The sequence below is a fragment of the Eumetopias jubatus genome, unplaced genomic scaffold (genome assembly GCF_037043125.1).
Source record: "Eumetopias jubatus isolate StellerSeaLion01/CBP00866 unplaced genomic scaffold, mEumJub1_p1.0 scaffold_4, whole genome shotgun sequence".
NCBI classification, from domain to species: domain Eukaryota; kingdom Metazoa; phylum Chordata; class Mammalia; order Carnivora; family Otariidae; genus Eumetopias; species Eumetopias jubatus.
Genome location: NW_028274810.1, coordinates 48417296 through 48430946, shown reverse-complemented (window position 1 = coordinate 48430946; position 13651 = coordinate 48417296). Strand labels below are relative to the sequence as shown.

The 13651-nt window shown below is 36.4% G+C and overlaps 1 protein-coding gene across 2 annotated transcripts in view; it reads right to left on the bottom strand.

Annotated features, from left to right (window-relative positions):
• NEGR1 (neuronal growth regulator 1) overlaps nt 1-13651 on the bottom strand; it is an 851501-nt gene that overhangs the window by 142532 nt on the left and 695318 nt on the right. The window lies entirely within an intron of this gene.

Genomic DNA, 13651 nt, shown 5'->3' with positions numbered 1-13651 from the left:
GTTTTAACAATAACAAGATAATAGGAGCCAGCGATGAAAAAGTCCTGGGAAATTAAACCTAAAATATACTCTAGTAGGACACAACAATTTTACTTATTTGAATTAAGAAACAAATATTTGGTTTCAAATTTCTTTGTTGCATTTCAAAAATTCAAAAAAATTGAGGGTATCTCTCTTACAGCACAGGATGCAAAGGTGCCCCCTCTTCTCTACTCTCTAAAGCAAGTTGAATTGGCCAGTAAGGTCTTCTGTGAAAGAAAAGTGAATAAAGTTTTTGTGTAGAAGGATAAAACAGGTGTGGGTAGAGGCCAGAATGGGGAAGGATAGGCTCATATTGAGGAGAAATAAGGGACAATGTTACATTTTAGGCTTCTGTTACCTGGACCTTGGTCCAGAGGGAGTTGTCAAAGAATTGCCATGGAGGATGGAGAGGAGGAAGTTGGTTAGGAACTGTCAGGGGACTGGACCCTGGAGAGACAAAAGTAAAGGGCAATTTTGGAGGGACCAGGAGGCAAGCTTGAGCTTTCTTCTTGACAGTGGAGAGGCCTGACTTCAGAATACCTTTCACCTAGCCATAAGCCAGTTGATCTTCAGTTCTGCCTGGAGGAGGGCTCTCCACATTGCCTTTCCCAAGGCTTGCATAACACAACTATTATTAGATGGAGCAAGAGATGTTTATGTTCCTCCTTGACTCCTTTCATCTCCACCTAGATACCACATCACCACACTGACAGGCCATCTAGTAGGATCATAAGAAGCTATGTCCCCAGTCTCCTCCATTTGACACTATGGGAAGTGGAATGAAGAAACGTGACCCCCTGAGATGAAGAAATGTTTTTTGATGCCCCTTGTTAATATCCCAAATCTGTCTCTCCTCTCCTTTCTCTCTCTCTTTAATCACATTACAAATTTTAAATGCAAGGTAATCAATCTACTCTCACTTAAAATCTTAATTGCCACTAACATAGAAATAGAGAATACGGTAATGTATTGAATCAAAGAATTAAGTGTGAGGAGTTTCAGTGAAGCTTTCTGATTCCTTGAGGACAATTTGAGACTAAAATGGAGACAAGAAGGAGATGTCTCAATTTTATTTAGAGAAATGCAGACCCACAACATTATTTTCTTTGCTGTTTCATTGTGATTTTCCCACTCTCATCCCCATTTCCATCATATTCCAAAACTATGTACTTGAGATAAAATTTATTAAGTATTGCAGAGTTCGGTGTAGTTTCAAAGTGTATTTTCTAGCTAAAGTCTGCTATGAATGTAGTAGCTGAGTATTAGAAAAATGACTTGAGAGAAGATTGTTTTAAAAATAATATTTCCAGCAAAAAGCAGAAATGATATAGGAATTGATTAAACGTTTGCTATTACCTATACTTTAGTCTAATCGTCTGTGCTTTTTTGAACAGTTACTTATATTTTCTAGTAATGTTTGTATATATGCAGCTACTTTTCTGCTTTCTTGATACTTAGAATAAAATTCAGGTAAACTGTGCAATTGCTCTACTATTGCTTGATTTCCACATAATGGAGACATGTAAGAATTCACAGTTTTCTGTTACTCATTCTGGATTTCATATTGTAATTGATTTCTGTCATTGTTCAGCTCACAATAAAGTATATCAGCATGTGCAATGCATAAGTTCAAAGATTCATAAAATGATAGCATTTCCATCCCACTCATTCAATCAACACTGTGTATCAAGAGAGAAGGCACTGTTGCTTATTGTCAGTTAGATTATGGATTTCCTTGGTTGTTTTAGGGAAATCATTTTATTCACTTGTTTATGAAGTGAGCAGGTTAGAGACCGCTTCAAGCTTCCTTGTCAGGGACTATGCATTCCATACCCAAGAGCCCTAAGACCTTAGAGTATGATGAGCTCTAGTGAAGAATCATTTCTGCTAAATGTTTAGTCCTTGCACCACTGATTCTAGTCTCTTACCCCTGAGATACTGTCTAGGGACCCCAGGGAGAAAACCTGGGAGAAGAGAAAGAGGGCTGGGCTTCCAGGAGTCCCCCAAGGAACTCAGGTCATCTGGATATTCCAGATGAGCAAACTCAGAGAACAAGTAATTTGTTCATTATTAGTCAGTTAAATACTTATTGAAGTTACTATGTGATGAGTCCAGTGCTGGGATTGGTTTTCCATTGGTAAACAAAAGAACATATAAGTGGGGATGAATAAACACCTTAAAATAAAAGGGTAAGAATCTGTTTATCTGTGTACATATCTATATATGTGTGTATATATATGTAGTATATAAAATAAAATTATAAGAATTATATACATTTCATATGTGCATAGGTATATATATGTGTGTATGTGTATATATATTTGAGGGTAAGAATCCTTTGTTATCTGTTGTTAAAAGTAATGTAGGAATTTTAAAATCTTAGATAAATAAATCATTTCTCACAAGAAAGGAACTGATTAAGAAAGGAAAATTAATAACCTGGTGGTAGAAGGAGGGGTTGAGAGCAAGGAAAGAAGGGGGAAAGAATGCAAGTCAGCACAGTTTGAGCTAGGAAGAGAGACAGAAACAAAACAAAACAAAACAAAACAACAAAAAACAGCCCTATATTTGAGCACTTACCACAAGGTTTAGTGCATTTTGGAGAGAAATAAAGAGATTGATCTTTACTGCTGTTGGAATAATTTGATGATTCTCCTGAATCTTTAAGAAAATTTTCAGCAATGATCTAAATTATTGTTTTATGGTTTTTGAAGTCACATTTACTTTTATTTTAAAACAAGATAACCCAGTTTTATTGGAGTTAGACATGGTTCTTGCCCTCACTAAGCACAGAGTTGAGATAATAAAATATCTGATGCTTGGATTTTATTTGGGTTACTTTGAGAGAAAGCTGCAGTGTGTCTCCTTGGCAAAAGGAGACAGAAAACACCATTATATGTGAGGTCATTGAGGATTTCTCTTCCCAGCTGAGCTATAAACTGGTGACTTAAGTTGTGTTTCAGGTGACCCTCAAAACACTTCAGACACACACGTGCCTCGCCAGTGGGGACATTCTACCTCCCCCATCCTTGCTTAAACACTATTTCTTCTCTGGAAGTTCTGGTTGAAGTGTAACAGGTACTGTAAAACTTTGTAAAACAAAGTAAAACTCCCACAATTTCTGTGACTTTGGGTTACTTGCTTCATCTCTTGGTGCTTCAGTTTCCTAAAAAAATCAGGAAAAAAACCAAAACTCCCTACACAAGATGATTTTGAGGACCAGATAAAGTATTTTAAATACTTAGTGTAATTTAGAAAAATGTTATCTATTGATTTTCATAATCTGTTGACACACATAGCAGTTTTTCAAGGGAAACCCATGTTTTAAAGGGAGAGAATAGGGCGCCTGGGTGGCTCAGTTGGTTAAGCGACTGCCTTCGGCTCAGGTATTGATCCTGGAGTCCTGGGATCGAGTCCCACATCGGGCTCCCTACTCAGCAGGGAGTCTGCTTCTCCCTCTGATCCTCTTCCCTCTCATGCTCTCTGTCTCTCGTTCTCTCTCAAATAAATAAAATCTTTAATAAATAAATAAATAAATAAATAAATAAATAAAGGGAGAGAATAGCTTAGTAATTTTTAAAACAAGAAGCTGTTTCTAATTTGTTGTTATAGGCTTGGGATTTTTTATACATGGTATTTTCTTTGACAAGTGGCACAGAGTTATATTTGTACCGCAAAACCACAGACACCCTCACAGAACTTTCTATTTGTCCTCCCTGCCTAAGACTATATATAGCTCATTGGGGGTCTTGACTATATCTTTCTTCCCTACTAGCTCTGGTACAGTAACTTGAGTAATATACTGGATCTATATAGCTTTACAAGTAATAGAATTACCTACACTTATAAATTGGAAAGTGACATATTACCACTACCCAGTAGTTAAATGTACCTTTCAGCTAAAAGATACAATATGGAATCTTTGTATTATAAATACTTTCCTTACTTGTAAATGCATACTTCCAGTGGTCAAATTATTTTATGCTGCACAGTAAAATTTTTCCTTAATGGTACTTATAAACCTTGTTTATACTGGATACTTATTATTATTATTACTTTTTAAAGGAAAATGTTCTGAAATATTACCATATGATTCTAGCCACCTCTTTCTGTTTAACACATGAAGGCATGATGATTAAATTTTATAGAATCATCATAGTCCCCAGAGGAAAACTAGTTAAAATGTTTATAAGCTTTAATGGAATTGAAAGGCTAGAGAGTTAATAAAGCATAAAGTTTGTAGCTGATAGCTTAGTTCAGAGCTTTTGTAATTGTTTGATGCTATTTTTGCTGTACTTGTATGGCTTTTGCTTGTTTGTTTGCCTTACATTCATGGAAAAATTTAGTTTTAGTGATGTCTATCTGTGATTCTAGGTATGTCAGCTAATTGCCAAATTAAACTGACGGTCAGTCAAGAAGTGAAAGGAGTTTTCATTTTGAGCCTTGAATCAAACAAACAAATACATTAATGAGTGAAGAGCTCATATATATGTGAACATTCATATTAGAAATTAGGACACATTTTAGCCAAGAATAGCATTTTATTATTACTTCCTTCTTAGTCATGAATATATTTTGGGACAGGCTTATCTCTCGAGTTTTCTGAAAGTCAAGATAGAGGAGTCAACATGTGTTCAGTTGCTTCACAAAGCATATTTAGGAAAGATGCCATTATATTATTTAATCAAAACAATATTATTCTCATAATTTCCTGAAGCACAAATATATCTGTTGTTAATCATAGTCTGAGGGAACATCATGAATTCACCATTTTAAAAAATAAATAGTACTTTTCTGTATGATTCACCAAATCGATTTTGCCAAGATCCAGGTCAAACAAAATAATTGGCTGAAACATATAAAACTAATAGCAACAAAAACAATTAAATCTGAAATGTGAGATGGTTCTACATAAAGGTGATATCTTCAAAGTATACTTTTTGGAGCATGTATTTGTCAAAAGTCAAGGGTGCAAAACTGGCACAAACTAATATGCCTTGCCTACAACCCAACTAATTTTCATATAATATCCAGTAGGAGCCTGGATTGGGGCAGGGATGACAGACAATTTTCTGTCCTGTAAATTCATGCCATGTTTAGACCATACATAGGAGCTTTAATTTCTCAAAATAACTCTGGGCATCAGCCCTTGTCTCTTATATTAGAATACTGATGATTTCTGTGGTTAAAATAAGCTTTATTTAGCTCTGTTGCAAGTTGTTCATTAGAGTTTAAAGCTCTAACAAACCATCTAAGCATTTGTGACCTCCCTGATCTCCATTCCTTATTCTTAATCACAACTACTGAAAACGCCCATTAGGCTTGCGACATACAGCAAGTCTAAACAAAGGCAGAAAGCAGGATGTTGAGGTTCTGGGAAATTCTAATTGCTCCTTGGGAAAAGGACAAGTAAAGAACTACAAAGCAAGGCTCTGTTCAGACCAAGACCATTTCATTATCATTGCTGTTTCAAAGGTTTTTTTTGCTTGTTTGTTTGAGGTGAGCACAAGCTCATAATCCATACTTTCTTTTCAGTATTCTGAACAGGAGATAATATGTTCAATACCATATTAACTCCTCTCTCACTATCGAAAAAAGCAAAGCATCTGTTGCTGTTAATTGACAGGCATTTTATACCACCATTGTAAACTCTTGCTTAGACATTGATTTCCAACACAGGGTCCAGACATGTACGTTTGAGGTCTAGAGGCTTTAAATATCAAACGTACGAGTATATGTTCATTTAAATACATCTCTCTGTGTTCAACTTTATTTTTGCAAATGTCTAAGTGTATTAACCTCCTAGAGGTTGGAGTCATTGCTATGGAAACAACACTACTTGATAAATGTCTGACTGCACATATCATTGTGCTAGACACTAATAAATGGATAGACATGGCACCTTGGCTTCTGGTTTGTTACATCCTCAAAGGGAGCTCTAGAGGAGTAATCAATGAACACTTGAAAAAGGATGGCCTTAGATTGGTTTGCTAATATCATCTTAAAAGCAATTTTTCAGTTCCTGAGATGACTGGCAAAGAAAGTGCCCCTAGAGGAGCCTAAGGCTGAAGGAAAGCTCCAGGGGCTGAGTTCTTGTAGCAGGTAAGAGTTTTGTGGAGAATTTTCATTTGCTGGAGGCCTCCCCAGCCCACATGTGAAGTTGCACAGTGATACCGCTTCAGGTTTAGGAATATTGTGGGTTTGTTTAATATGGGTATGGATTATGGTGTGTTAAGAACAGAAATCGTTTGTGATCTAAATTAGGAAGATTGTGGAACTAGACCGATGTATAAGAAATAAAATATGAGTTTGCCTTTGCATGCCACCTAAGAGGATGGTAGAGTGTTCTATCTAGAAATAAACAACTGTCTGCTTTAAAGTGAGACCCAAATAGATCATGATTACAGGAACAGAAAGAACTGCTGCAGGAAGAGAGAGAGCTCAGACACTGGGATATTCATGTTCCACATCTACCTGATAGCAGTTTGAAAGGTTAAAAGATTTGGTTGAGACCTCTGCAGCTATCTGTTCATAAGCCAATGACATCCAAAGCTGTGAGATGTATTGTGTAAACCAGCAAGCTTGCCAGACTGATCGGCTTTTATCTGCCTCTGTGTTTCTGCCCTACGCCTCGCTGTTATCTCTCCTGGTTAAAGGTGCAAGAGTTACAGAAGAGAGCAAAATACCCACTTAAGGACCTGAACTTACTTTTTATTCTTCCTTTCTTCCTGGTCAATTTCTGGGTAAAACGGCCAGCTACAATATAAAAGATTAGAGGAACCTAGTTTCCTGGAATTTGCTAAACTAAATAGATTTATTCAATCCCATTCCATTTCATGAATCAGGAGAATGAATTTCACAGACATGGCATGACTCGCTCAAAGTCACGGATCAAGGAAATGGCTAAACCAGGAGAAGAAGCAACCTCTTCTGAGTCCCAGGACAGATTTCTGATTTAGACATGAAGAGCTGATCATGTTGGGGCATCAATGGGCCCAACTAAAAAATACCTGTGTGCTCTAGCCTTTCTTACATATCTGGTTATGCAGCACATCTCAGGCAAAGTGGTAAAGGTAGAAGTCACTGGGTGAAGTTTCTGGGAAAGTTCCTCAAAAGATATCCAATTAGGCCATCCTGTGCCTCTCCCTTCTCCTTGCTTGGTATATGGTTGTGATGTTTGAGTGCTATCTGCCCTTCTTTGCAAATGATACAACAAGAACATTCAAGGGGCAATGGAAAGGACAAACCGTTTGGTCCCCATTAACACTGTGGTGCCAACATTGTGGACCAGTTTACCTATCTCTAGACTTTTAGTTACCCAAGGAAAACAAAACTACTAATTCGTTTAAGACTGTGTTTATCAGACACCTTTAAGTGCTATGGAACTTAATCCCTAACTGATATACATAAGCCTATAAATGTAGGTGTGCTCACATAAGAAAGTGCTAATTAAAGTCTCTGAGTCTAATGCATGATATTATGAATTCATGTTATTTTAAATTAGAACTCTGAATATAATTGTACAAATTATGCCTCACATATTAGGCATGTGTACTTAATTCTATACTTGAGGCAGTGATTGTAGGAAGAATCAGGTGATGTGGGCTGTACCACTAACTCTCCGGTCAATATGCTAGGCTAGTTATTGGGCCTCAGTTTCCCCCACCAAAATACTATGGGTTAGATAATATGAATTTTTTAAGACTCTCAAAGCCTTTAGACCTAAGATTCAACAACTAGATCTTTTCTCTTTCTCTTATCTCAAGCAGTCTGTGATTCCACTTTCAGTGTATTATGGGTTAAACAGAACTTGTCAGGGAAACAATTTCTTTTGCCTTGGGAATTCATATATACTCTTTCATGTAAAATCTTCTAACTTCTACTTTTTGCCTGGCTAACATTCAGTCATTCTTCAAGTCCTAGACTCAATATCAATTTCTTTAGAAAGTCATGCTTTACCCTTGTATATTATATTTGTCTGATAACATGCTGACATCTACCACAGATTATACATTTCTGAAAGATTGGGGTTATGTCTGCCTTATTGCCACTGTATTTCAGCAACTGATGTAGATCCTGGCACCGAGTCCGTAATCAGAAATGAAAAAACGAATGACTGCATGACTGCATGAAGAAACATTGTTTCTTCATGGCAAAAGATACTCCAGTTTTTAAATAATCGGCTAATAAAGCAATACTTTTCAATGGAACATAGTTTACTCGTGTGTGGAGGTAGTTTGGCTATAGCTTTTATGTGTGTATATATCTATAAGATTGAAGCCTTTTCATAATATTAGGTTTTGGACAAATTTGTTAAGTAAGTATAGGCTCTGACTGTATTATTCATAGAAATTAATAGGAATACTGCATAATATTTAATCTGGTTTGAACTTTGGTAGGATAATTCATACATGTGGTGATCGATGGGAACTTTCCTACAAGTATTTCAAGGAGAGGGAAAAGCTCATTTAAGAATTTTTCTTTGAGAATATTTTTCTTATTTTTACAAGGTATCAAATTATCCGTTGAAGAAATAAGCAATGAGATAATTGGCTAGACTTTGAATGAATTGCCTTTTGGATGGGCTATGCCCCCATCTCACTTGCAGAATTGAAAATGAAGGAAATTAGCTTGCCTTCTGAGAGTTAAATTATGAAAGCAACAGATCAGAACAGATATATGCAAAATTACCTTTTAAAGACAAAAGAAATTATACAGCAAACAGAACTTGACAGAAACCTGATTGAATAGATTAACACATCTAAACAAAGAATATGTTACTCCTAAGGGGAAGGAAGTAGGGATCTGGGATTTGGTCAGCTGCAGGCACAGCAAAGTCAGGGGCAAATCAGGATTGGAGGGGGTAGTTTAGAGATGGATGTGATGTATGTACCACTCAGAGAAAAGGGAGCCAGAATTACTGAACTTTATGCATATTTTCCCCACTGCTAAAATTGCCATTTTTTTTTGGTGTGATGAATGAAGGGATGTTGATTTTAGACTAATGTCATTTACTGGTTGATTTATTTTTCTCCCCTTGTCAGATTCCGAGATCATGAAGCAATCTGCTGATTGTGATTTGGTGTCTGATGCAGGTCTGGCTACAGGGAAAGAGAATGGCTGATTCTACAGACTTCAAGTATTTTCTGTCCTCAGCCAGTGATTACTTAGGAAGAATTAATAAAATGACTTCTGATTATGATGTGGCTTTTCATGTTGCTTCACTTTAGGAACAGAATGAGCTGATCATGCCAATATGAACACTATAATCCAGATCAATTTCTTGTACATTAATAAATAATTATTTGAGGGTCCACTCAGAATATATGGTGTGGTCTCATATAGTTTTAAGTCAGTGTCAGTCTCTCACAGTTGCTAAGTCTTAGGCAGTGGACTAGAAAGATTTTGTACCTTTGAGAGAGATGTCTAGAATCTAGTACGTGGTGACCTTTAAGCCATTCTCAGACCCAACCAGACTTCCCCGGGAGCCTTGCTATTTAATGAAGGGTGGTTCTTCATCTTGCATTAGTATCCCTGGTTACTTGAAGAAATTCACAAGTTGAGCCTCTGGTCCAGAGTCACTGAATCAGTCTGTATTTTGCCCAGGTTTTCAGTATATTTCAGTGTATAATATAATTTGAGAAGCGCTGCTTTAGGGGACACATCCACAATTTTTATCTCTCTATCTCTACAGGTTATTGGGAGACATTCCTTCATGGGTATTTCACACTGCTACATGTTTTGTTGGGAATGCCAACAATGCAAGGCCTTGGTAGAGAATAAAGAGTAAATGCTCTTTATTACCTCTCCTCTCTGGAATGATTTCTTCATATATAAAGTAAAGGGAGCAGGGAAAGGGAAGTAGTTGATGAGAGTTTAAAGGTGGTTAGTTTTTTGAGGGCAAGGTCCACATCATAAGAATTCTTTGTTATTGTTTTCCCCTCTAAGAATCAGCACATTTCTTTGAATGCTGGTGATATCAATAAATGTATGTTCAATTTTAGCCATAGGAACTTGATAATCTTTTAGAAAACCTTAATAAGTTATTTTCTGCACCCACTCTAATTCTACATTAAAGGATATGCATGTGAAGATAATTAATTTTTCATTGAACTCAAAATATACAAATTGCTTTCATTATCTCTGGTTCAGTGTGATCTTGATAATTCTTGATAAATCTCAGGTCCCTACTCCCTTGGGGTATTCTAGCATCTTTGGAAGAACAACTATTTGTTCAATATATAATATTAAATTCTTCTGACACTGAATCTGCAAATATGATTTTCAAGGAAGAAAGAACAATAGGAGAATTCAAGGGGTTAATGTGTGTTGCCTGCATTTGTCACTTTCGGAGTCATGAATTCAATTTAGTGCTGGTCTACAGAGATGAGAAGGAATGTACCTTTGCTAGAGAAGGAGATGCCTGCACCCTACAATCTAAAGTGATGGAGAGTTTGATAACTTATATCTTGCAGCACTGAAACAGCCAACTGCTTCTGTCTCCAATTAAAGCACCAAAGAAGTAGCTACAAAGCATCAACCTCAACGTGAAACAAGATGGTCATGGAAAGTCTATGAGCTTTAGGGCACAGACAAAACTAAGGGTATTGTCTTTACAACCAAGCCCATCATTTTTGATCTCCGTAATGTAGCTGTGTTTGACTGAGAGAGAACAAAGATGATAGGAAATAAAAGATTGAAGCCACCAGTATTCAAAATTCTTTCTACCAAAAATATTTTCCGAAGGTTGCTAACAAATTAAATTAACTAGACTGGAAGCCAATTAAGTTTTTGAGCAAATTGTTTTGTCAAAGTAAACCACACACCTGGTCTACTGTTGCAGTTGTTAACTCTTAAAGAGAGTTCTGTGTCCTCAATCTGCATCAGTACAAAGTGGGATCACACAGGCTATTCAGTCCCCAATGCTCTCCTCAGACAGAGTCATGGAGCCTAGTGTCCAAGAGTTCCTAAGAGGAAAAAGACAAGCGCCACAGAGGACAATGGAGTTGGGAGTTCTTTCCAGAGCACAGAATGAGTAGCTGCCTAGTGTTGTACCTAAGGAACATATAATATTGGCAGAAAAGGGAATCTTGATTCTTCAGACTGATAGAAGCTGATCATTGCTGTGGATAAGTGGCTGCTGTGGGTTTCCCTTTCCCCCCTTTTTATAATGGGAGAGCTATTACAGTGTTTTGGATTATAGTTTACCATAGTATATTTGGCCTGTATGTGGCAGGAAATGTTTGTTTGAATCCCAAGTTGAGCTGACCACGATGTGTCATATTCAGGCTGACAGAGAAGACTGTGCATCACCCAGAGATCCTGCATCTCAGCCCCAGCATCTGATAGAGCACTATGATCTTCTACCTTTGATAGGAATGGGTATGTTTTACATAGAGGAAGAAGGGCATGCTTGGATGTTTGAGTCACAAACAGATAGATTGTAATAAAGATTACCTACTAATTGTCCCTCAATATCCATTGTATTCTTTTCCTATCATAAAAAAAAAAAAAAGTACAGTTTTGGCAGAGAATTCAGTTGTCACTAACAAAGAATATTATGCTAAGTGAAATAAACCAGACAGAAAGACAAAAATGGCATGATCTCACATGTGGAATTTTAAAAAGTCAAATACATAGAAACAAAGAATAGAACAGTGGTTTCCAGGAGCAGGGAGGTAAGGGAAACAGGGAGGAGATGTTGATCAAAGGATACAAAGTTACAATTATCCAGGAAGAATGTCTAGAGATCTAATGTACAGCATGATGACTGTCCTTAATAATAATGTGTTAAATACTGGAAATTTGCTATGAGAGTAGACAGTAGATATCGGGTGCTCTCATCCCACACACAAAAAGTTGTAACGACATGGTAATAAGATATGGTAATTACCTTGACTGTAGTAATTATTTCACTATGTGTGTGTGTGTGTGTGTGTGTGTGTATAGTAAAATATGTATATAGTGATATTAAATATATAGTGATATATACATATCTTTGATATATACATATATCAAATCATCATGTTGTGCACCTTAAATATATACAAGTTTTAATTTAAAAACAATAAAAACACTGTTTTACATGAAAAAAAGTGTAAGTAGCGTGTATAGATTCGGGGAAGTATTTATAAAAGAAAGGAATAAGATCTCCACCCCTCTATTCTTCCCACAGCCTGAAGTACCAACATTATGCTTTGAACTAGATGGGATACTTGCTTGGGACCATAACTAACTTGGGAATGGATGGTACAAAGTGGAACAAAATCATGTAAGGAGGCCGTGTCCTTAATATTACGATGCCATTCTAGCCCTGGACTATCTATTGCAGGTTTCCATGTGAGAGAGAGAGAAAGTATTTTGTTTAAGTCTCTTTTGGGTTTTGTCACTTGCAACTGTTCCTAATCCTAACACAGATGCTTTAGAAAACTTACATAGAAAGTTATTCACAGATTTTAAAATTTTGTGGTCAAGTCTCACAGGATTTTAATATTAATGAATAAGCATAGATAAATTATTTTTGCAATATAGTCCTTCTGGTGGAAGGTCTCTCAGCACTTTGGTTCAACAGAATTTTAATGGTAAAGTAGAATACAGATAAAATAATTTGCTTTTGTTTCTAGACCTTTGTTTTAGACATTTTTCAAAGGTCATGTTAAATAACAAATGTTAGAATTTTATTTTAAAGTTTCACCTATGAAGAAGCCTACAACATGGTGGCCACCACCAATAAGCTATCAACAATGTTGGGGGAACAACCAAACTCCTATGAAATGACAAGTATAAACAAGTACTTAAATGACTATGCATCTGGTGGTCTTTTAGAACGGATAGGTTATAAACGGTACACATGATGGTCATGAAGAACTAAAATCAATGTTAGGTGATTTTTAATTTAGCCTTACACACGGATACATTCACACACACACACTCACATGCATGGTTAAAAGAATCGCTTCCAATCACTATAATAGATTCCAGATATTTGTTGTTTTCCATCTATTGGCACCATTTCCAGTCTAAAATTGTCCTCTGTGTAAGCTTGTCACTTTGCTGCCCTTTCTTCCATAAACAATGACAATAACAACAGCAACACAACACAGTATTTTTCAGAACTTTTAAAAGTTAGGCCTATCTCACATTGAATTCAACAATTGTAAATCACAAAAGATAAAAATGAATCTGTTGTGATGTTAATATGACACAATGAAAATGTTTTATGAGCATGTAATGTATTTTTCTCTTTGGCTTCATAGGATTAAAACATTACAAGATAAGCTTCCCCTGAGGCTTCACAACTTTTGTCTAAAATGTTGCTTAAGAACTAGTGTGAGGAATTCTTAATCCCAAGAAACAAACTGAGGGATGCTGGAGTGGTGGGGGGTGGGAGGGATGGGGTGGCTGGGTGATGGACATTGGGTAGTGTATGTGCTATGGTGAGTGCTGTGAATTGTGTAAGACGGATGAATCACAGACCTGTACCTCTGAAACAAATAATACATTATTTGTTATATATAACAATATAGATATAGATATATAGACAATATAGACAATAGATATATTGTATAAATAATACATTATATGTTAAAAATAAAAGAAGATAGTAGGAAGGGAAAAATGAAGGGGGGAA